This window comes from Macaca nemestrina, chromosome 3 (assembly GCF_043159975.1).
Source record: "Macaca nemestrina isolate mMacNem1 chromosome 3, mMacNem.hap1, whole genome shotgun sequence".
Taxonomy (NCBI): domain Eukaryota; kingdom Metazoa; phylum Chordata; class Mammalia; order Primates; family Cercopithecidae; genus Macaca; species Macaca nemestrina.
Genome location: NC_092127.1, coordinates 135,421,966 through 135,445,302, shown reverse-complemented (window position 1 = coordinate 135,445,302; position 23,337 = coordinate 135,421,966). Strand labels below are relative to the sequence as shown.

General features: G+C 37.7%; 1 long non-coding RNA gene across 1 annotated transcript in view; it reads left to right on the top strand.

The window, feature by feature from the left end:
- The first annotated feature begins 31 nt into the window (after positions 1-31).
- The window catches only part of LOC105477315 (uncharacterized), an 84,925-nt gene continuing 61,619 nt past the window's right edge, over positions 32-23,337 (top strand). The window contains exon 1 of the long non-coding RNA XR_984609.2: positions 32-183. This is a non-coding gene — a long non-coding RNA (uncharacterized lncRNA). The remainder of the gene's footprint in view (positions 184-23,337) is intronic.

Sequence of the window (23,337 nt, the reverse complement as noted above, 5' to 3'; positions counted from 1 at the left end):
TTGGCCTCTGTTGATACCCAACAGATGGTAGTCTTCTTCTGCCTCATGAACAGGAGTAGGAGTTGTAGATATCCGGTGGTCTCTGGTGACTCCTTGATTGGGGTGGAAGCTTTACTGCTGAATGATCAATTGTCAAAGTCCGGACTCTCACTAGGCACCCTTTTACACCATCATGGAGAGAGGGTAATGAGTGCCTTATGACTGCTGGATGGGAATGGAAGTAGGTTCCCCACATGGTACTTACTGTCATCATATTAAGTGGGCCTCATTACCAGCCAGTGAAGATGAAAGTACCAGCTTCCTACTTGGCTTTCTCTGCTATCTAGTGGAGTGCTGGAATGTTTCATTACAGCCTATTAAGGCTAGAAGCCGAGGCTCCTCACTCAAACTGTGCTGGCCTGAACAGGAGTAAGGCCAGAGGTTTTCTGTGGTGTTTTCCTGGAGGAAAGCAGTTATCTTTTTACAGAATATAATTTTCTGGGATGAAGCAAAAAGCAAATCCAGCAAGTTCACCACTGTATCATTTTTGGGGTCCTGAAGTCCCCAACCAGTCTGACTTCTTCCCACCTTTCAGAGTTCTTACATTCCTTTCATTTATAATGTACAAGGTTCTTAGTTGTACTTTGTAAAAGGAACAGGGGAAACTATGTCTACTTTATTATTCAAGAAACAGAAATTCTTGCTAACTTCATTTTGCAGCTTACTTTTTCACTCAATATGTTAATGAAGTTCATTCTATTTAAATGAATACTAATTGATATCATCCTTTCAATGGATGAATATTATTCAATTGTATTACTATTACCATAGTTTCTTTTAAACTAATCCATTATTATTATTCTTTTTAGAAACAGAGTCTCACTCTGCCACCCAGGCTGGAGTGCAGTGGTACAATCTTGGCTCACTGCAACCTCCGCCTCCCAGGCTCAAGTGATCCTCCCACCTCAGCCTCTCACGTAGCTGGGACTACAAGTGTGTGCCACCATACTCAGCTAATTTTTGTATTTTTCTGTGGAGACAAGGTTTTGCCATGATGCCCAGGCTTGTCTCAAACTCCTGGACTCAATCTTCTCCCAAAGTGCTAGGTTTATAGGCATGAGCCACTACTCCTAGCTAATTCATTATTAATATACACTTAATTGCATAATAAATAATGCTCTGATGAACATCTCTTGATGCAAAGCTCTGCATTCTCTTTTCTATAATTCTGGCAATTAAAAAACTATGTAAACCACATATATTTTCCAGTGTTTGGTGAAAATTCATTTTGTGTCACCACCTGTCTAGAACTCACAGAAGGCTATTTATAGTCTTTATTTATCCTGCTCAGTTTTACACTTTATATATTTGTTAGAGAAATATTAAGATATTTAATTATGGGTTACTGAACAGACTGCTGGGATTTGTTATGAAATATGTAATCTATGCATCTTATTATTTTCTTAGATCCAAATGTTCTGAATTCTTGCATACTTCTCTTAAATATTCTTAGGATAACTTTCTAGGAGAGTGATAGCCAAATTTTGGGTCATAATGTGAAATTGTACTTCTAAAATGCAATTTTAGTAGTACTATGTGCTCTTAACAGAGCATATGTCCATTTCTACATGTTCTTGATAACACTGGTTAGTATCATACAATAGCTTAAATTTATGATTTATTCTTTGTGAGATTATAAATAGAATCAATAAATGTACATTTTAGAAAAACCTAGAAAATACAGAGTAGTATAAAGAAGAAAATTTAAAACACTTGTAGTATCTCTTGCCAGTCGTAATAACTCACTGTTACGAGTTATTACCACCATTACTATTTTGGCTTATTCTCTTCATCTCTACTTTTAAATACAAAATTGGAATTACATTCTATGTAGGGAATTTTTATATTCCATCTTTCATTAATGCTGTATTGTAGACAACTACCTTTGTCTCTATTTTTATAGAACATGATTTAAATAATTGTATATTTTTTCATGAAAGAGATTTATTATAATTCATAGAGCTGATTCCTTATTTTTGGGTAAATGAATTGTTTTCAAATTTTTCCCATTGTAATTACATTGTAATAAACATGGTTGTAAATATTCTCAAGTTTAAGAGTTAGAAAGAAGAAAGCTTGGCCACAACTTGGATAATACATCTTAAAATTGAAATCCTATCTTTGCAAAAGTGTTTCAGTTCACTCTGATTATGGTATGATATGGTTAGGCTTTGTGTGCCCACCCAAATATCATCTTGAATTATAATCCCATAATCCCTATAATCCCCACATGTCAAGGGAGAGACCAGGTGGAGGTGGTTGAATCATCGGGGCGGTTTCCCCCATGTTGTTCTCATGACAGTGAGTGAGTTTTATAAGAGCTGATGGTTTTGTAAGTGTTTGGCAGTTCCTCCTGCATGTTCATTCTTCTTCCTCCCACCTTATGAAGAAGGTGCCTTGCTTCCCCTTTGCCTTCCGCCATAATTGAAGTTTCCTGGGGCCTCCCCAGCCATGTGAGACTGAGTCAATTAAACCTCATTCCTTTGTAAATTATCCAGTCTCAGGCAGTTCTTTATAGCAGTGGGAAAATGAACTAATTCAGTAAATTGGTACCGTAGAGAGTGGGGTACTGCTATAAGGATACCTGAAAATGTGGAAGTGACTTTTGAACTGGGTAACAGGCCAAGGCTGGAACACTTTGGAGGGCTCAGAAGAAGATAGGAAGATATGGGAAAGTTTGGAACTTTCTAGGGACTTGTTGAATGACTTTGACCAAAATGCTGATAGTGATAGGAGCAATGAAATCCAGGTTGAGGTGGTCTCAGATGGAGATGAGGAACTTGTTGAGAACTGGAATAAAGGTGACTCTTGCTATGCTTTAGTAAAGAGACTGGAGGCATTTTGTTCCTGCCCTAAAGCTCTGCGGAACTTTGAACTTGAGAAAGATTATTTAGGGTACAAGTGGAAGAAATTTCTAAGAAGCAAAGCATTCAAGAAGGCATGTGAGGGCTCTTAAAAGCATTTAGTTTATTTTTTCTTTTTCATTATACTTTAAGTTCTAGGGTACATGTGCACAACATGCGGGTTTGTTACATAGGTATACATGTGCCATGTTGGTGTGCTGCACACATTAACTCATCATTTACATTAGGTATTTCTCCTAATGCTATCCCTCCACCCCCACCAACCCCACGACAGGCCCTGGTGTGTGGTGTTCCCCACCCTGTGTCCAAGTGTTCTCATTGTTCAATTCCCACCTATTAGTGAGAACATGCGGTGCTTGGTTTTCTGTCCTTGCGATAGTTTGCTCAGAACGATGGTTTCCAGCTTCATCCATGTCCCTACAAAGGACACAAATTCATCCTTTTTTATGACTCCATGGTATTCCATGTTGTATATGTGCCACATTTTCTTAATCCAGTCTATCACTGATGGACATTCAGGTTGGTTCCAAGTCTTTCCTATTGTGAATAGTGCGGCAATAAACATACATGTGCATGTGTCTTTGTAGTAGCATGATCTACAATCTTTTGAGTATATACCCAGTAATGGGGTCACTGGGTCAAACAGTATTTCAGTTCTAGATCCTTGAGGAATTGCTACACTGTCTTCCACAATGGTTGAACTAGTTTACAGTCCCACCAACAGTGTAAAAGTGTTCCTATTTCTCCACATCCTCTCCAGTACCTGTTTTTTCCTGACTTTTTAATGGTTGCCATTCTAACTGGTGTGAGATGATATCTCATTGTGGTTTTGATTTGAATTTCTCTGATGTCCAGTGATGATGAGCATTTTTTCATGTGTCTGTTGGCTGCATAAATGTCTTCTTTTGAGAAGTGTCTGTTCACATCCTTTGCCCACTTTTTGTTGGGGTTGTTTGTTTTTTCTTGTAAATTTGTTTGAGTTCTTTGTAGATTCTGGATATTAGCCCTTTGTCAGATGGATAGATTGCAAAAATTTTCTCCCATTCTGTAGGTTACTTGTTCACTCTGATGGTAGTTTGTTTTGCTGTGCAAAAGCACTTTAGTTTAACTAGATCCCATTTGTCTGTTTTGGCTTTTGTTGCCATTGCTTTAGGTGTTTTAGACATGAAATCCTTGCCTATGCCTATGTCCTGAATGGTATTGCCCAGGTTTTCTTCTAGGGTTTTTATTGTTTTAGGTCTAACATTTAAGTCTTTAATCCATCTTGAATTAATTTTTGTATAAGGTGTAAGGAAGGGTCCAGTTTCAGCTTCTACTTATGGCTAGCCAGTTTTCCCAGCACCACTCATTAACTAGGGAATCCTTTCCCCGTTGCATGTTTTTGTCAGGTTTGTCAAAGATCTGATGTTTGTAGATGTGTGGTATCATTTCTGAGGGCTCTGTTCTGTTCCATTGATCTATATCTCTGTTTTGGTACCAGTATCATGCTGTTTTGGTTACTGCAGCCTTGTAATATAATTTGAAGTCAGGTAGTGTGATGCCTCCAGTTTTGTTCTTTTTGCTAAGGATTGTCTTGGCAATGTGAGCTCTGTTTTGGTTCCATATGAACTTTAAAGTAGTTTTTTCCAATTCTGTGAAGAAAGCCATTGGTAGCTTGATGGGGATGGCATTGAATCTATAAATTACCTTGGGCAGTATGGCCATTTTCACAATATTGATTCTTCCTATCCATGAGCATGGAATGTTTTTCCATTTGTTTGTGTCCTCTTTTATTTCATTGAGCAGTGGTTTGTAGTTCTGCTTGAAGAGGTCCTTCACATCTCTTATAAGTTGAATTCCTAGGTATTTTATTCTCTTTGAAGTAATTGTGAATGGGAATTCACTCATGATTTGGCTCTCTGTTTGGCTGTTGTTGGTGTATAAGAATGCATGTGATTTTTGCACATTGATATTGTATCCTGAGACTTTGCTGAAGTTGCTTATCAGCTTAAGGAAAGATAATGGGGTTTTCTAAATATACAATCATGTCATCTGCAAAGAGGAACAATTTGACTTCCTCTTTTCCTAATCAAATACCCTTTATTTCTTTCTCCTGCCTGAATGCCCTGGCCAGAACTTTCAACGCTTTGTTGAATAGGAGTGGTGAGAGAGGGCATCCCTGTCTTGTGCTAATTTTCAAAGGGAATGCTTCCAGTTTTTGCCTATTCAGTATGATACGGGCTGTGGGTTTGTCACAAATAGCTCTTATTATTTTGAGATACGTCCCATCAATACCTAGTTTATTGTGAGTTTTTAGCATGAAGGGTTGTTGAATTTTGTTGAAGGTCTTTCTGCATCTATTGAGATAATCATGTGGTTTTTTCTTTTGGTTCTGTTTATATGAGGGATTACATTTATTGATTTGCATATGTTGAACCAGTCTTGCATCCCAGGGATGAAGCCCACTTGATCGTGGTGGATAAGCTTTTTGATGTGCAGCTGAATTCAGTTAGCCAGTATTTTACTGAGGATATTTGCATCCATATTCAACAGGGATAGTGGTCTAAAAATCTCTTTTTTTGTTGTGTCTTTGCCAGGCTTTGGTATCAGGATGATGCCAGCCTCATAAAATGAGTTAGGGAGGATTCCCTCTTTTTCTATTGATTGGAATAGTTTCAGAAGGAATGGTACCAGCTCCTCTTTGTACCTCTGGTAGAATTTGGCAGTGAATCTGTCTGGTCCTTGACTTAGAGACACACATATGCTCAAAATAACGGGATGGAAGAAAATCTACCAAGCAAATGGAAAACGAAAAAAGCAAGGGTTTCAATCCTAATCTCTGATAAAACAGACTTTAAACTATTAAAGATCAAAAGAGACAAAGAAGGCTATTACATAATGGTAAAGGGATTAATTCAACAAGAAGAGTGAACTATCCTAAATATATATGCACCCAATACAGGAGCACCCAGATTCATAAAGCAAGTCGTTAGAGACCTACAAAGAGACTTAGACTCCCACGTAATAATAATGGGAGACCTTAACATCCCACTGTCAACATTAGAAAGATCAACAAGACAGAAAATTAACAAGGATATTCAGGACTTGAACTCAGCTCTGCACCAAGTGGACCTAATAGATATCTGCAGAACTCTCCACCCCAAATCAACAGAATATATATTCTTCTCAGCACCACATCGCACTCATTCCAAAATTGACCACATAGTTGGAAGTAAAGCACTCCTCAGCAAACGTAAAAGAACAAAAATTATAACAAACTGTCTCTCAGACAACAGTGCAATCAAACTAGAACTCAGGATTAAGAAACTGACTCAAAACCACACAACTACATGGAAACTGTACAACCTGCTCCTGAATGACTACTGGGTAAATAATGAAATGAAGGCATAAATAAAGATGTTCTTTGAAACCAATGATAACAAAGATGCGACATACCAGAATCTCTGGAACACATTTAAAGCAGTGTGGGGAGGGAAATTTATAGCACTAAAAGCCCACAAGAGAAAGCAGGAAAGATCTTACATCTACATCCCAACACCACAATTAAAAGAACTAGAGAAGCAAGAGCAAACAAATTCAAAAACTAGCAGCAGGCAAGAAATAACTAAGATGAGAGCAGAACTGAAGGAGATAGAGACAGAAAAAACCCTTCAAAAGATCAGTGAATCCAGCAGCTGGTTTTTTGAAATGATCAACAAAATAGATAGATCACTAGCAAGACTAGTAAAGAAGAAAAGAGAAGAATCAAATAGACGCAATAAAAAATGATAAAGGGGATATCACCACTGATCCCACAGAATTACAAACTACCATCAGAGAATACCATAAATACCTCTATGCAAATAAACTAGAAAATCTAGAAGAAATGAATAAATTCCTGGACACATACACCCTCCCAAGACCAAACCAGGAAGTAGTTGAATCCCTGAATAGACCAATAACAGACTCTGAAATTGAGGCAATAATAGCCTACCAACCAAAAAAAGCATTCAGTTTCATGCATTCACAAAAGGATTATCTGGAATTGTATCTTATGTTTAAAAGAGAGGCAGATACTAAAACTTTAGAAAATTTGCAGCTTGACAATGTGATAGAAATGAGAAGTCCGTTTTCTGAGGGAAATTTCAAGCCAGCTGCAGAAATTTGCATAAGTAACAAGGAATCAAATGTTAATCACCGAGGAAATGAGGAACATGTTTCCAGGACATATCAGGACATATCAGGGGTCTTCATGGTAGACCCTCCCATCACAGGACTGGAGGCCTAGGAAAAAGAAATGGTTTCCTGGGCCAGGTTCAGGACTTTGCTGCTTTGTGTAGTCTCAGGACGTGGTGCCCTGCATCCCAGCCATGGCTTGGAGGGGCCAACCTACAGCTCAGGCTGTTGCTTCAGAAGGTGCAAGCCAGAAGCCTTTGTAGCTTCCAAGTGGTGTTGGGTCTCAAAAGTCAAGAACTGAGGTTTGAGAACCTCTGCCTAGATATCAGAGGATGTATGAAAAGGCCTGGATGTCCAGGCAGAAGTTTGCTGCAAGGGTGTAGCCTTCATGGAGAACCTCTGCTAGGGAAGTCCAGAAAAAAAAAAATGTGGGCTGGAATCCCCCATATAGAGCCCCCACTGGGAAACTGCCTAGTGGTGCTGTGGGAGGAGGGCCATCACCCTCTAGACCACAGAATGGTGTATTCACTGACAGCTTGCATTGTGCACCTGGAAAAGCCACAAAGAGTCAATGCCAGCCCATGAAAGCAGCTAAGGGGGTTTGTACCCTGCAAAGCCACAGGGGTGGAGCTGCCCAAGGCCATGGGAACCTACCTCTGTCATCAGTGTAACCTGGATGCAAGACATGGAATCAAAGGAGAGCATTTCAGAGTTTTAAGATTTAATGACTGTCTTGCTGGATATCAGACTTGCATGGGGCCTGTAGCCCAATTTCTCCCATTTGGAATGCATATATTTACCCAATGCTTGCAGCCCCACTGTATCTAGGAAGTAACTAATTTGCTTTTGATTTTATAGGCCTATAGGCAGAAGGGACTTGCCTTGTTTCAGATGAGACTTTGGACTTGGGCTTTGGGTTAATGCTAGAAAAAATTCAGACTTTGGGGAACTGAAGGCATGATTTGTCTTGATATGTGAAAGGGACATGGGATTTGGGAGGGACGAGGGGTAGAATGATATGGTTAGGCTTTGTGTCCCCACCCAAATATCATCTTGAATTGTAATCCCCATAATTCCCATAATCCCTACATGTCAAGGGAGAGACCAGATGGAGGTGGTTGAATCATGGGGGTAGTTCCCTCATGCTGTTCTCATGATATGAGTGAGTTCTCATGAAATACCATGGTTTTATAAGTTTGGGAAGTTCTTCCTGTGTTCATTCTCATTCCTGTCGCCATGCGAAGATGGTGTGTTGCTTCCCCTTCACCTTCTGCCATGATTGTAAGTTTCTTGGGGTCTTACAGCCATGCTGAACTGTGAGCCAATTGGACCCCTGTCCTTTATAGATCACCCAGTGTCAGGCTGTTCTTTATAGCAAAGTGAAAACAGGCTAATACACAATCTTATTTATTATGTCATAAAAAAAGATACAAGAATAAAAATTGTGAGAAATTGGTTTTAGTTCCTTCCTCTCTTACTTCCCTCTTTTGTTCTCCCTTGCTCCTCCCTCCAGAAATATTTAAAAACAAATAATTGATTTCTGATGTCAAGAAGTTCTACCAGCCTCGGTGGCTCACACCTCTAATCTCAGCATTTTAGAAGACCAAGGCAGGAGGATTACTTGGGCTCAAGACTTCAAGACCCCGATGAGCAACATAATGAGACCTTGTCTCTACAAATAATAATAATAATGATGATAAAATAACTAGATGTGGTGGTGCAAACCTGTGGTACCAGCTACTCAGGAGGCTGAGGCAGGAGAATTGCTGGAGCTGAGGCTACAGTGAGTCAAGATTGCACAACTACACCCCAGCCTGGCTGACAGAGCAAGACCCTGTCTAAAAAGAAAAAAATGAAACAAAACAAAAAACAAAACTGCTCAAACAAGAACAAGCAGAGGAGACAGACACTTTGGTTCTCACACTAACTCACTCTATCTCACTTTGGAACCAGGCAAAGCCACTTGGATTTTTTGCCCATATTTCCTTCAACTATAAAGTGAAGGTAGTTCAGTTAGTAGTTACCTAAGGTTATTTTTAGTTACTAAACTTTATGTTTTCCTTGCTGTGGGCTGTCATAATATCACTGAGGTGATGACTGTACTGTCTGTTTCCAGGTTTTTTACCATTGTTGTTTTATTTTTATTTATTGTTGTTATTTAAATTTGTTTTTCATATGAAGGATATGGGTGAGTGCATCCTTTAGTTGCCATGTGAAGATTTCTCTATATTTAGTTTATCTGTCCTGGGGTGAGTGGAAGAGCCAATCACCACCCTGAATTTCTCAATACAGTATGCATATACCACCACATGGAATATAGAATATATCCTTGCTCTCTCCTGTCAGAGCCATTTGACTATGTGCAAATCATTTAATCTGTTTGGGCCTCCGTTTCCTCATCTGTAAAACAGAGAGAAAGCTACTTTTCTCACAGCTCTCCCTCAAGAAGTAAATGAGGTAATGAGTGAGAAAGCCTTCTGTGAAATGAACAGAAGTCAGATGTAGAGCAGCTGAATAACTTGCTATAGCAATGCTCTCCACAATCTTTTGGCACCAGGGATCAGTTTCTCGGAAGACAATTCTTCCACAGACAGAGAGTGGGCTGGAGTGGGATGGTTTGGGGATGAAACTGTTCCACTTTAGATCATCAGGAGGCATTAGAATCTCATAACGACTGTACAACCTAGATCTCTCTCATGTGCAGTTCACAATAGGGTTCATGCTTCTATGAGAATCTAATGTTGCCACTGATCTGACAGGAGGCAGAGCTCAGGCGGTAATGCTTGCTGGTCTGCTGCTCACTTCCTGCTGTCTGGCCAGGTTCCTAACAGGCCATAGAACCTGTAGTGCGGGGGTCCCCAATCCCCAAACCATCAACCAGTACAAGGGAGTCCTGTGCCAGAGAGACCTCTTACCACTAGATGGCAGGATGGAGGTATCAAGTTTGCCCACCTTACTTAGCTATTCCATGCTCATTTGACAGTATCTATTTCTCTCCCTCTTTTTTTTTTTTAAGTATTTATTTATTTATTTATTTTATTTTAATAGAGTTTTGGGAAACGGGTAGTGTTTGGTTACATGAATAAGTCCTTTAGTGTCGATTTCTGAGATTTTGGTGCACCCATCCCCTGAGCAATGTACTCTGTACCCAATGTATAGTCTTCTATCCCTCACCCAATTCCCATCCTTTCCCCAGAGTCCGTTGTATCATTCTTATGCCTTTGCAACCACACAGTTTAGCTCCCACTTATGAGTGAGGATATATGATGTTTGGATCCTTCCTGGGTTACTTCACTTAGAATGATGCTCTCCAGTTTCATCCAGGTTGCTCCAAAAGCCATTACTTTTTTCCTTTTTATTGAGTAGTATTCCATGACATATATATGTGTGTATATATATATATATATATATATATATATATATATATATATATATATATATATATATTACATTTCCTTTATCTACTCATTGATTGATGGGCATTTGGGGTGGTTGCATATTTTTGTAATTGCAAATTGTGTTGCTAGAAACATGGGTATGCAAGTATCTTTTTTGTATAATGACTTCTTTTCCTCTGAGTAGATACTCAGTAATGGGATTACTGTATCAAATGGTAGGTCTACTTTCAGTTCTTTAAGGAATCTGCACACTGTTTTCCATAGTGGTTTTGCTAGTTTACATTACCGCCAATAGTGTAAAAGTGTTCCTTTTCGACCACATTTTTGCCAACATCTAATATTTTTTGAAGTTTTGATTATGGCCATTCTTACAGGAATAAGGTGGTATTGCATTGTGGTTTTGCTTTGCATTTCCCTGGTAATTAGTGATGGTGAGCATTTTTTTCATTTGTTGGCCATTTTTATATCTTCTTCTGAGAACCATCTCTTCATTGCCTTGGCCTACTTTTTGATGGGATTGTTTGTTTTTATCTTGCTAATTTGTTTGAGTTCCTTGTAGATTCTGGATATTAGTCCTCTGTTGGATGTATAGTTTGTGAAGATTTTCTCTCACTTGGTGAGTTGTCTGTTTACTCTGCTGATTATTTCCTTTGCTATGCAGAAGCTTTTTAGTTTAATTAAGTTCTATCTATTTATCTTCATTTCTGTTGCATTTACTTTTGAGTACTTGGTCATGAAGTTTTTGCCTAAGCCAATGTCTAGAAAGGTTTTTCCAATGTTATCTTCTAGAATTTTTATGGTTTCAGGTCTTAGATTTAAGTCTTTGATCCATCTTCAGTTGATTTTTGTATAAGGTGAGAGATGAGGATCCAGTTTCATTTTTCTACATGTGGCTTGCCAATTATCCCAGCACCATTTGTTGCAGAGGATGTCCTTTCCCCCACTTTATATTTTTGTTTGCTTTGTCAAAGATCCATTTAATGTAAGTATTTGGCTTTATTTCTGGGTTCTCTATTCTGTTTTATTGGTCTATGTGCATATTTTCATACAAGTACCATGTTGTTTTGGTGACTATGGTCTTATAGTATAGTTTGAAGATGGGTAATGTGATGCTATCAGATTTGTTCTTTTTGTTTAGTCTCGCTTTGGCTATGTGGGCTCTTTATTGGTTTCATACAACTTTTTTCTAGTTCTGTGAAGAATGATGGTGGTATTTTGATGGGAATTGCATGGAATTTTGTAGATTGCTTTTTGAAGTGTGGCCATTTTCATAGTATTGATTTTACTCATCCATAACCTAGGATGTGTTTCCATTTTCTTTACATTGTCTATGATTTCTTCCAGCAGTGTATGTAGCTTTCCTCATAGAGCTCTTTTCCCTCCTTGGTTATATATTTCCTGAGTATTTTATTTCTTCTGCAGTAAATTCTCTTAAATTTGAGTTCTTAATTTGATTCTCAGCTTCATTGTTGTTGGTGTATAGCGGGGCTACTGATTTGTGTACATTAATTTTGTATCCTGAAACTTTGCTGAATTTATTTATCAGTTCTTGGAGCTTTTTGGATGAGTCGTTAGGGTTTTCTAGGTATACAGTCCTGTCATCAGCAAACAGTGACAGTTTGACTTCCTCTTCACCGATTTGGATGCCTTTTATTTCTCTCTTTTGTCTGCTCTGGCTAGGACTTCTAGTATTATGTGGAATAGAGGTGGTGAAAGTGGGCATTCTTGTCTTGTTCCAGTTCTCAGGGAGAATGTTTTCAACTTTTCCCCATTCAGTATAGTGTTGGATGTGAGTTTGTCATAGATGGCTTTTATTACCTTAAGGTATGTACCTTCTATACTGATTCTGCTGAGGATTTTAATCATAAAGGGATGCTGGGTTTTGCCAAGTGATTTTTCTGCATTTATTGTGATTATCACGTGATTTTTGTTTTTAATTCTGTTTATGTTGTATATCGCATTTATTGACTTGCAGATGTTAAACCCTCTCTGCATCCACGGTATGAAATCCACTTGGTCATTGTGGATTATCTCTTTGATAAGCTGTTGGATTCAGTTAACTACTATTTTGTTGAGGATTTTTGCATCTATGTGCATCAGAGATATTGGCCTGAAGTTTTCTGCTTTTATTTTTTTCCTGGTTTTGGTATTAGGGTAATACTGGCTTCACAGAATGATTTAGGGAGGATTCCCTGTTTCTCTGTCTTTTGGAATATTGTCAATGGGAATGATATCAATTTTTCTTTGAATGTTTAATAAAATTCAGCTTTGAATTCATCTGGTCCTGGATATTTTGGGGGGTAACCTTTTAATTACTATTTCAATCTTGCTGCTTATTATTGGTCTGTTCAGAGATTCTATATCTTCCTGGTTTAATCTAGGAAGGTTGCATATTTCCAGGAATCTATCCATCTGCTGTAGGAGTCCTAGTTTGTGCATTTAAAGGTGTTCATAGTAGCCTTGCATTATCTTTTGTATTTCTATGGTATTGATCATAATATCTCCCTTTTTGTTTCTAATTGAGCTTATTTGGATCTTCTGTCTTCTTTTCTTGGTTAATCTCACTAATGGTCTGTCAATTTTATTTATCTTTTCAAAGAACTACCTTTATGTTTAATTTATCTTTTGTCTTGTTTTTGTTTGTTTGTTTCAATTTTGTTTAGTTCTGCTCTGATCTTAGTTATTTCTTTTCTTCTGTGTTTGGGTTTGGTTCGTTCTTGTTTCTCTAGCTGCTTGAGATGTAACCTTAGAGTGTCTATTTGTGCTCTTTCAAACATTTTGACGTAGGTATTCAATGTTATCAACATTCCTCTTAGCACTATCTTTGCTTTCTCATAGGTTTTGATAGGTTGTGTCACTATTATCATTTAGTTGATATAATTTTTAAATTTTCATCTTGATTTCATTGTTGACCCAATGATTATTCAGGAGCAGTTTACTAATTTCCATATATTTGCATGGTTTTGAGTGTTCCTTGTGGCATTGATTTTGAATTTTATTCTACTGTGGCCTAAGAGAGTACTTGCTATAATTTTGATTCTCTTAAATTTGTTGAGACTTGTTTTGTGGCCTACCATATGGCCTATCTTGGAGAATATTCTATGTGCTGATGAAGAAAAAGTATACTCTTCAGTTATTGGGTAGAATGTTCTGTAAATATCTGTTTAGTCCATTTTTTCTAGGCAATAGTTTAAACCCATTGTTTCTTTGTTGGCTTTCTGTCTTGAAGACCTAGCTAGTGCTCTCAGTGGAGTATTAAAATCTGCCACTATCATTGTGTTACTGTCTATCTCATTTCTTAGGTCTAGTAGTAATTGTTTTATAAATTTGGGAGTTCCAGTGTTAGGTGCATACATATTTAGTATTGTGATATTTTCCTGTTGGGCTAGCTTTTTAAATCAATATATAACGTCCCTCTTTGTCTTTTTTAATAGCTCTTCCTTTAAAGGTTGTTTTGTCTGATATTAAAATAGCTATTCCTGCTCACTTTTGGTGTCCTTTTGCATGGAATATCTTTTTCCACCACTTTACCTTAAATTTATGTGAGACTCACCTTATGTGTCAGGTGAGTCTCTTGAAGACAGAAGCTACTTAGTTGGTGAATTCTTATCCATTCTGCCATTCTGTATCTTTTAAGTGAAGCATGTAGGCCATTTGCATTCAACGTTTGTCTTGAGATGTGAGGTATTATTTTATTCATCATGCTGTTTGTTGCCTGAATGCCTTGTTTTTGTTTGTTTGTTTGTTTTTTGTTTTGTTTTGTTTTTCATTGTGTTGTTGTTTTATAGGTCCTGGGAGATTTACGTTTTAAGGAGATTCTATTTTGGTGTATTTTGAGTATTTTTTTTTTTCAAGATTTAGAGCTCCTTTTCGCAGTTCTTGTAGTGCTAGGTTGGTAGTGGTGAATTCTCTCAGCATTCATTTGTCTGAAAAAGACTGCACCTCTTCTTCATTTATGAAGCTTAGTTTTGCCGGATACAAAATTGTTAGCTGATAATTGCTTTAAGGAAGCTAACGATAGGACCCCAATTCCTTCTAGCTTGTAGGATTTCTGCTGAGAAATCCGCTGTTAACCTGATAGATTTCCCTTTATAGGTTACCTGATGCTCTGGCCTCTGAGCTCTTAATATTTTTTCCTTCATCTTGACTTTAGAAAACCTGATGACTATTTGCCTAGGTGATGATCTTTTTATATTGAATTTCCCAGGTGTTCTTTGAGCTTCTTGTATTTGGATGTCTAGATCTCTAGCAAGGCCAGGGAAGTTTTCCTTGATTATTCCCTCAAATATGTTGTCCAAACTTTTACATTTCTCTTCTTCCTCAGGAACACCAATCATTCTTATGTTTGGATGTTTAACATAGTGCCAAGCTTCTTGGAGGCTTTGTTAATTTTTTAAATTCTTTTTTTTTTTCTTGTCTTTGTCAGATTGAGTTAATTTGAAAGCCTTGTTTTCAAGCTCTGAAGTTTTTTCTTCTACTTGTTTGATTCTGTTGCTGAGCCTTTCCAGTGCATTTTGCAATTCTCTAAGTGTGTCCTTCATTTTCAGAAGCTGTGATTGTTTTTTTATTTATGCTATCTATTTCACTGGAGATTTTTTCCATTCATATTCTGTATCCCTTTTTTTAAAATTTCTTTGAGTTGAACTTTACCTTTTTCTGTTGCCACCTTGATTGGCTTAATTGTCAACCTTCTGAATTCTTTTTCTGGCAATTCGAAGATTGCATCTTGGTTTGAATCCATTGCTGGTGAGCTAGTGTGACTTTTTGGGGTGTTGAAGATCCCTGTTATGTTATTACCAGAGTTGTTTTTCTGGTTCCTTCTCATTTGAGTAGAATATGTCTGAGAGAAGTTCTGGGACTCAAGGGCTGCTCTTCAGATTCTTTTATCCCACAGGGTGCTCCCTTAATGTGGTGCTCTGCCCTTTCCTCTAATGATGGAGCTTCCTGAGAGACGAATTGTTTGGAATTTGGAGTTACCAGGCTTCAGGTTGGTACTGGAGAGTGTCTGCAAAGAGTCCTGGGGTGTGATCTGTCTTCAGGTCTCTCAGCTGTTGATATCAGCACCTGCTCCGGTGGAGGTAGCAGGGGAATGAAATGGGCTTTGTAAGGGTCCTTGATTGTATTTTTGTTAAGTGCGCTGGTTTTCTGTTTGTTGGCCTCCAGCCAGGAGGTGGCACTTTGAAGAGTGCATCAGTTGTGGTAGTATGGGGAGGGGTATGGGGAGGGCCAGGCAGTGGGCATGGCCATAGAGCTCCCAAGAGATTATGTCCTTTGTCTTTAGCTACCAGGGCAAGTAGAGAAAGACCATCAGGTGGGAGCAGGGTTAGGTGTGTCTGAGCTCAGACTCTCCTTGGGCAGGGCTTGCTGCAGTTACTGTGTCTGTTGGGGATGGTGGTGTGGTTCCCAACTCAATGGAGTTATGTTCCCAGGGTGATTATGGCTGCATCTGCTGTGTCACATAGGTTACCAGAGAAGTAGGGGAAATCTGGCAGCCACAGGCCTCACCTAGCTCCTATGCAGCCCACAGTCCAAAAGGCTGGTTTCACTTCCACAGTGCTCCCCACAATGACACTGAGTTTATTTCCAGGTAGCCAGTGAGCAGGGCTGAGAACTTGTCCCAGGTTACAAGCCTCCTAGCTAAGAAAGCAAACAGACTCACAGTTCCTTGGCTGTCCCATGGAGCCTGCAGCAGCAACCTACCTCCTTCAAAGGGTCTGTGGATTCTCTCAGCTTCCTTGACATGTTCCTGTGGTTGTTCCTGGAGCAAAAGTTGATGATGTGCCTCTCTATATGCTGCCCTTTCCATTGGAGTGGGAGCTGCAAGTTAGTCCTGCCTTCCCTCTGCCATTTTCCCCTATATGCCCTCTATTTCTTTCCCACTTTCATTAATCCATCCACCATTCAGGTTTTACTTCCTTTTCTCCCAAGACCTCCAGACCAGCACTGTGAAGCTCTTCTTTTAAGTTGTCAAAGGAAGAATTTTTGGCCACATATTTGGAATTGCCTGTCCTCATTCTTCAGCTACTTTGTTGGCTTACTAGCCTTGACTACTCAGGAGGAAAGCCAAGTATCTCTGTCTGGGGGGCTTGGCTGCCATTCCTGCCACATAGGGAGCCAATCCCATAAAACTGTTTCCACATGCTCACGTGTGACTCAGCATTTTTGATGGTCTGATATCAAAGGGACCCCTGAAGGCTTGAGTGTCAAAGAGAAGAACTCTCCATCCCCAGCACCTGGGAAATCTTATTAGTCCAGCTGGAATACACACATTTCCACCATTTGGGCTTAAGGCATTGTTTCTTATTGTATGCCCCATGAAAATACATGTCCCATGGCATGGATTTTACATAATTTTTTGTTTGTTTATTTGTTATGTTAGCGCAAGGAACTGTATCTCAGAAAAAAAGACTGGGTTTTGATGGGGTCAGAGCGCAGGATATTTTAGAGGAAAAACAGACACCAGAGATTATTATTATAGATAGCATCTGACAAATACACATGTTCATAAAGAGACAGAATAGTATAGGGTTAGGTGTTATCACTAGATTAAATGAGACAATGTGTATGAAGTCTTTAGCCCAGAGACCGACATAACGTAAGCACTAAACCAGTATTATTATTACTACAGTGTGCCTCACACGTTCCAGATACTGGGGCTACAACAAAGAACTATACAGACTTGGTTCTTGCCCTCAGGGAACTGAATTTGGTAGCTAGGCAACTAATAATTAAAATAGCGTTTATGGTGAATACTATGGCATGAGAAGGTCAGAGTAGGGTATTAGGAGAGCATGAGCAGAGGCTCATAATTTAGTATTTTGCCTAAGAGAGCTTTCTAGAGAAGGTGATTTTCTATTCTGAGGCCGGAACGAGGAATGAGTGATATGGGAAAGGGAAGGAGAGGAGAGTTTCAAATATGGGGAACACATGCATGAAAATCCAGAACTGGGACAATCAAGGCATGTTTCAAGAGCTACAAAGGAATTTAGTTGTTGGAGGATAGAGTACCAGAAGGTCGCTATATTTAGATGATGCTGAAGAGGTTGGCAACAAAAAGGAGAATGGGAAATTTCCAATATCTTTTTGTTGATTGAAGCTGGAACTGACTACCACAAAATCAGAAAAAACATTGATTACCAGTACAAATCTGCTAATTGCTTTTGGAACATTGATGCTGCAATCAACTTTTCTCGAATTTGGGAGAAAACTGAATGTTTTGGTTACCACTTCATGTTCTGAATCATATGCCACAATTGAAATATTGTTGCTTCTCTGTTTACAAGTTTTTCTTTCCTTTTCCCTCAGAAGGGTCAAAGAGAGCCAAAGGTATCTTCCTTCACATTTCTTAACATATACCATGTGTGGACTTACAAAGAAGAACAAGCAAGGACCCCTTAGTATAGAAGAAGACTCAGTTGAATAAATAGGAAGCTCAAAATATTATAAGCTTTAAAAATAATAGGTATATAGAAAATCAAATAACACAATTAACCTCTTGTCCACTCCTACCTTCTACTACGGTAACCATTGTTAATAAATTAGTGTGAATTTTTTTGTACATCTTTCTCTAAGACAAAAACAGATAAAGCTATATTCACAGAAAAGCTGTTTCCTTGTTTTTAAAAGAGATAATAGTACCTCACCTATTACTTTGCAACTTGCATTTTTATTTAATAATACATCATAGACAACACTCCAGTTTTAGAATCATAAAGATTTAATCCAATCTTTTTCATAGCTACATATTATTCCTCAATACAATGTGCTGTACTGTAATCAACCTTTCCACTCTTGATGGACTTTCAGATTGTTCTCAGGGTGTGTGTGTGTGTGTGTGTGTGTGTGTGTGTGTGTGTGTGTTGTGCTATCAAGTACTATAATAAATATGCATATATGTGGAATTTTTCTATGGGTTGTCATGGCAGGTGCCAAAAGTGGGCTAAATGAGTCAAATGTGTGTACATTTTAATCATCATTAGATTTTTGCAAAAATGTTGTGGCAAATGATGATAATGCTGTGTGTTCTTAGTAGACTAGAATACCATCGCTCTTTTTCATTGTTACCAATCTGATGGGTGGCAAATTATATCACATTGTTATTTTAATTTGAATTCTTTTTGTTCCAGGGGACTGGAGCATATTTTCATTTGCTTATTTGCCTTCTTTATATATTATTTTGTACATTCTTAATTCATAAGATTTGCTTATTTTCTTATATTAAGTTACTTGCCCTTTTTATTTGTAGATTTTTATCATGTTGCAAAATTAATCTCTTGAAATATTGTGCACAACTAGTTTTCCCAATCTATCATTTGTCTCTGAATTTTTAATTCTCTCTGGGAAATAGGATGACTTTGTTGGACTATTGGGTGAGTCCAGGGTCATCATATTGTATGGGGAGTGGTGGTGGACATACTACTTGCTCTCCTTTGACCCTATGGCATACTTAATTATTAATATGAAAATAAACACTCATGAAACAGATATGATGACAAATTACTCTTTTTTAAAATATATTAGAATAATCTAGCAACGCGAATTCCAGCACTGTCATTCTTCTTAGGTGATGAGGAAAATCTAACACATTTATTTTCTTCAAATTAGATTTTTTTTTTCTTTTTAAAAGAAATCCTAAGTATTTGAGGGGCAGGAAAATACTTGCTTTTTGCTTCATGGGAAGGTGTGAAACTCAGCTGCTTGCAATCAGATGAATAAACAAACTGAAAACAATCAGATCACAGTAGAAAAAAATAGGTTTTCCAGTTGTACAACTAGTTGCTCAAAAGTTCAACTTCAGATTGTTCTGGCTTCTGATGTAACATTACAGCACACTCCATCCTGTAGTACACCAATAAATTCAGATATTTTCTCAAGAATCCTTGTCAGAATTGTGGTACACGTTAGGGCTAGACTAGCAGCAAGGATCCTGGAGGTGGGAGGGGACAAGAGCACATCTATCTCTCTATCATCTAATTATCTATCTATCTATCTGTCTGTCTGTCTATCTATCTATCTATCTATCTATCTATCTATCTATCTATCTATCTTTTCTGACAAGACTAGAAGTTCTGGGCTGTAAGACTAACAAAACCTGTCACTTTTTATGCTACATAATTTGGCATAATAGTAAACATGCTAGTCTGAGAGGCAAATAGGTAACTGAGCTCAGAACTGTAATTCTTTTCTTCCCTATGGAAATGTGGATTTTCAAAATACTATGCAAGTTCTCTTCCAATTTTTTTAGAAATTAACTTTGCTTTTTCTTCAGAGTTTCAAATCTTTGCTAGGGTTGTTTCTTTTCAGCATCTGATGTTACCTGTATTCTTCAAGTGATTTTTTGAAGCTTTTTAAAGGCCCGCCCATTTTTTTGCTGCTTAACTTTCTAACCAATGAAAATTCAACACTAAGGGTGGGGGAAGGGGCAGGTGAGAAGAGTAGGAAGATTTTAGAGCAAAAGAATGACAAAAACTCAGTGATTTTAATCTTCACCAAGGCACTTGGAATAATATTGTGTACCTGTAAATTACCAATTTTTCAATGTTTGCACTCTGAGATACCTTCACATTGCAGTCAAATAATTTGTCCACCTGTTAATAATTTTTAATTAGTCTAACTCGGGGGCAGGAACCACACAGACTATTAAGGGTGTAATAGCTGGTAAGTGACAAGAAGGGTTGTGAATCCTTGATCTTCACAAGGTAACTTCCCCTCTAACTCCCTGTGGGATGAGGTGAGACTACCCAGCAAGTCTCCTCTGTGGGTGCTTCTTCAGACAAACTTTAATCACACATCTTTACTGACAACTAAAAATCTAACCACAGAAAATTACTGCAGACTAATCTATTCCCTAAATTACTAAACACAACCCTGAAAATAAATACACACGATGGAGAATGAGTGAGCAATTGGCATGTTCCACTGGTAACTACAAAATATGAGTTGTATTTCCACTGTTCTTTAGAATATAAATATATATGATGGAGTGTGAGAGTCAGCGATTTGGAGGACATGCTCCATTGGTAACTATACAATATTCGTTATGTATCTAGTATTTTTTAGAAATGGATCTTCATATGTTCCTCAAATATCAGCTAGGATTTCCCCTACCACCCTCCACCGGTGCACATTTCTGTTTGCTTCATTCTAGATGACCAATTTCCATAAGAAACCCACTCCTGACAAGCATTTTTTGAGTTTTAGAGGAATTCTCTGATGATCTGGCAGATACAGAAAGAATTTACAAGCAAACTACTGCCTTCCTTTTCAACATCTCCTGGCTCCATGAACGCTTCTATTTCCTATTATCTCTTTGCTCCTTCTGTCTGAGAAATATCCCTCAGGACAATTCCGTCTGAGGATACACCACATTTTCTCTTCTAAGAATGTCTAGTGTTTTTTTTTTTTTTTTTTTTTTTTTTTTTTTTTTTTTTTTTTTACTTCTGAGTCATTGGGAGCAGCCAATACCCAGCTTTTGGGTGGAGGGAATAGTGATTCTCAGCTTTGATTCTTTTCTATCTTATTAAGGCATCCTGTAAGTCAGCAGTACTCAAACTTGTTGTCTTAGAATTCCTTACAGCTTTTGTCTATGGGAGTGTATCAATCAACTTTTATCATACTCGAAATTGAAAGTTTTGTAAAAAATAGAATTTCCTTTAAAATAACAATGAGTGCATTATGTATTAATATACATAATATTTTAAAGAAAAGTAACTATGATTTCCAAGACAAAAAAATTAAAGAATAGCATTGGTTTTCTTTTTTTGCACATTTCTTTACTGTACAGCTTGATAGAAGATGCCCTGCTTCTGTATTCTGCTATATTGTTTAGGTTGACCCATGCAAAGAAAATTCAGGCTCATAGTTGGAAAATAGGAGTATTTTAAGATTTTCAGACAATTGTGGTTTTCTTTTTTTGCTACTACATCAAATCTTAACAAGTGGCAGTTTCTTAAAGGTTATATGCAATGCAGAAATCTGAAAGCATATCAATAAACATGCACTCTGTTACATTAAAATTTATTATCTGATCCTGCTTTTTGAGTGGATCTTTTGTTCATACATTAGTCACTTAAAAAATATTGATTTCCAGAATTATGCAGACCTTTTAAATGCAGTTGTTAATACCACCATCAATCTCAAAGAAAAGTCTTGCAGCAGTAGGAAGATGCCAAGATTCTAGAGGCAAACACTGTATTTCTAAAATCTTAATTCCATTTGCAGTGGTAACACTTTATACATATTTATTTATTTTTAAACCACAGAATATTAAAAACTTGTTTTCAGTGGTCAAGGCTTAAGAAAATAAGTGCATTTGGCTGTATCATCAAGGACATTTTAAAGTGTAACCGCACCGCCCTCTTTTTTCCTGCAAGTGTGTGGCAGTAAATAAATTAATGACTACTTCTATAGTTTGTGCCAGTGCCTTGATTCATGCTAAAGTGCTCAAGGTTTTATCCTCCATTGCTTTTGTACTATCAATGCAAATGCTGGAACAACAAAAAAGGCAGTGGCTTTTAATTTTATTTTGAAAATATTTTGAGCACATTAACCCCCTGAAAGGCTCTTAGGTACTTTCAAGAGTAACTGAATATTACCAGTGTAGCCAGTGTTGAGATACTACCCTTCTAGATCTCAAATTTTAATGCACACATACATTGTTGGAGGGTCTTATTAAAATACAGATTGTGATTTAGTAGTCCTGAGGTGGGACCAGAAAGTTGCACTTCTAACAAGTTTCCAAGTGAAGATGATGCTTCCTGTAGGTGGCTGCATTTTGAGTAGCAAGTCTGTAGCCCTGCATTGCCCAAAATGATAGCCACTAACTACATATGGCTAAATAATTTAACTTTAAAGTCATTAAACTTAAATTAAATATCCAGTTTATCAGTCATATTAGCCACATTGTGAGTACTCAAAACTACTTGATGCTGGTGGCTATCATATTAAACAGAAAAAGCATTGATCATTTTCATCATCTTAGAGTCTTACGGACAGTGCTGCTCTAGTTTATTTACATGGAGTAAATAATGACAGGAAAATGTAACTGAATTTATTTAAATATTAATTAGAAGATACCCCTTAAAGCATTGGTAGGGTAACTTATTATGAATAACTGCCATTTTTTTTTTCTGATCAATGTCGCAAAGACAGACAATTTAGGGTTTTAAAAAATACTTTAAACTCAGTAGCTTCACATTGCCTGACTAATTTCTTATAAACCTCTGTAGTGTCATGTCATTATGAGCTACATAAACTGATAATTTGATGACTGGTACATATATTCCATTTTTGTGGGAGAAATGATTCTATTTAAAAGATAAAATAATTAAGCATACCTGATACAAAGAAAGAAAAATCCCTTACTCACTGTAAAATTTACTGATTTTTATATCCAAAACATGGTCCTCCGTAAAACTCACAAGGAACAATTTCAGTGGAAAAAGTTCCACTGAGAGAATAAAAGGCTGTGCCTCAAGGGTTAACACTCAGGATAGTGTTTCTGCTGGGCGCGCCACTGCAGACAGCGTGCTGAGAGGCATTCCTCGGGGGTTCGTTTGGGCAGCCCTTCCTCTGGATGAGAGCTGGCCAAACTCTGTATACCCCACCTGAGTCAAGGAAACATTCCAAGTTAGGCTTTCCAAAAGCATTCGTAGTCTGCAAAGTTTGCAAGCTGAGACGAGCCTAGTTGGAATGAGGAGCAAGTATAAAAACTAATAAAAAGAGGAAGAGAAAAGAAGGGGAGGCCTTTTTAGATGGTACCATGAGCTCTTCTTTAGGATATTTCCTGTCTATATCAACAAATACAACAAGTACTATATACTGTAAAGAGGAAGTTGTGAAACATAGCTTGTCAATTTGGGGCTACAAGAACATCCCAATAA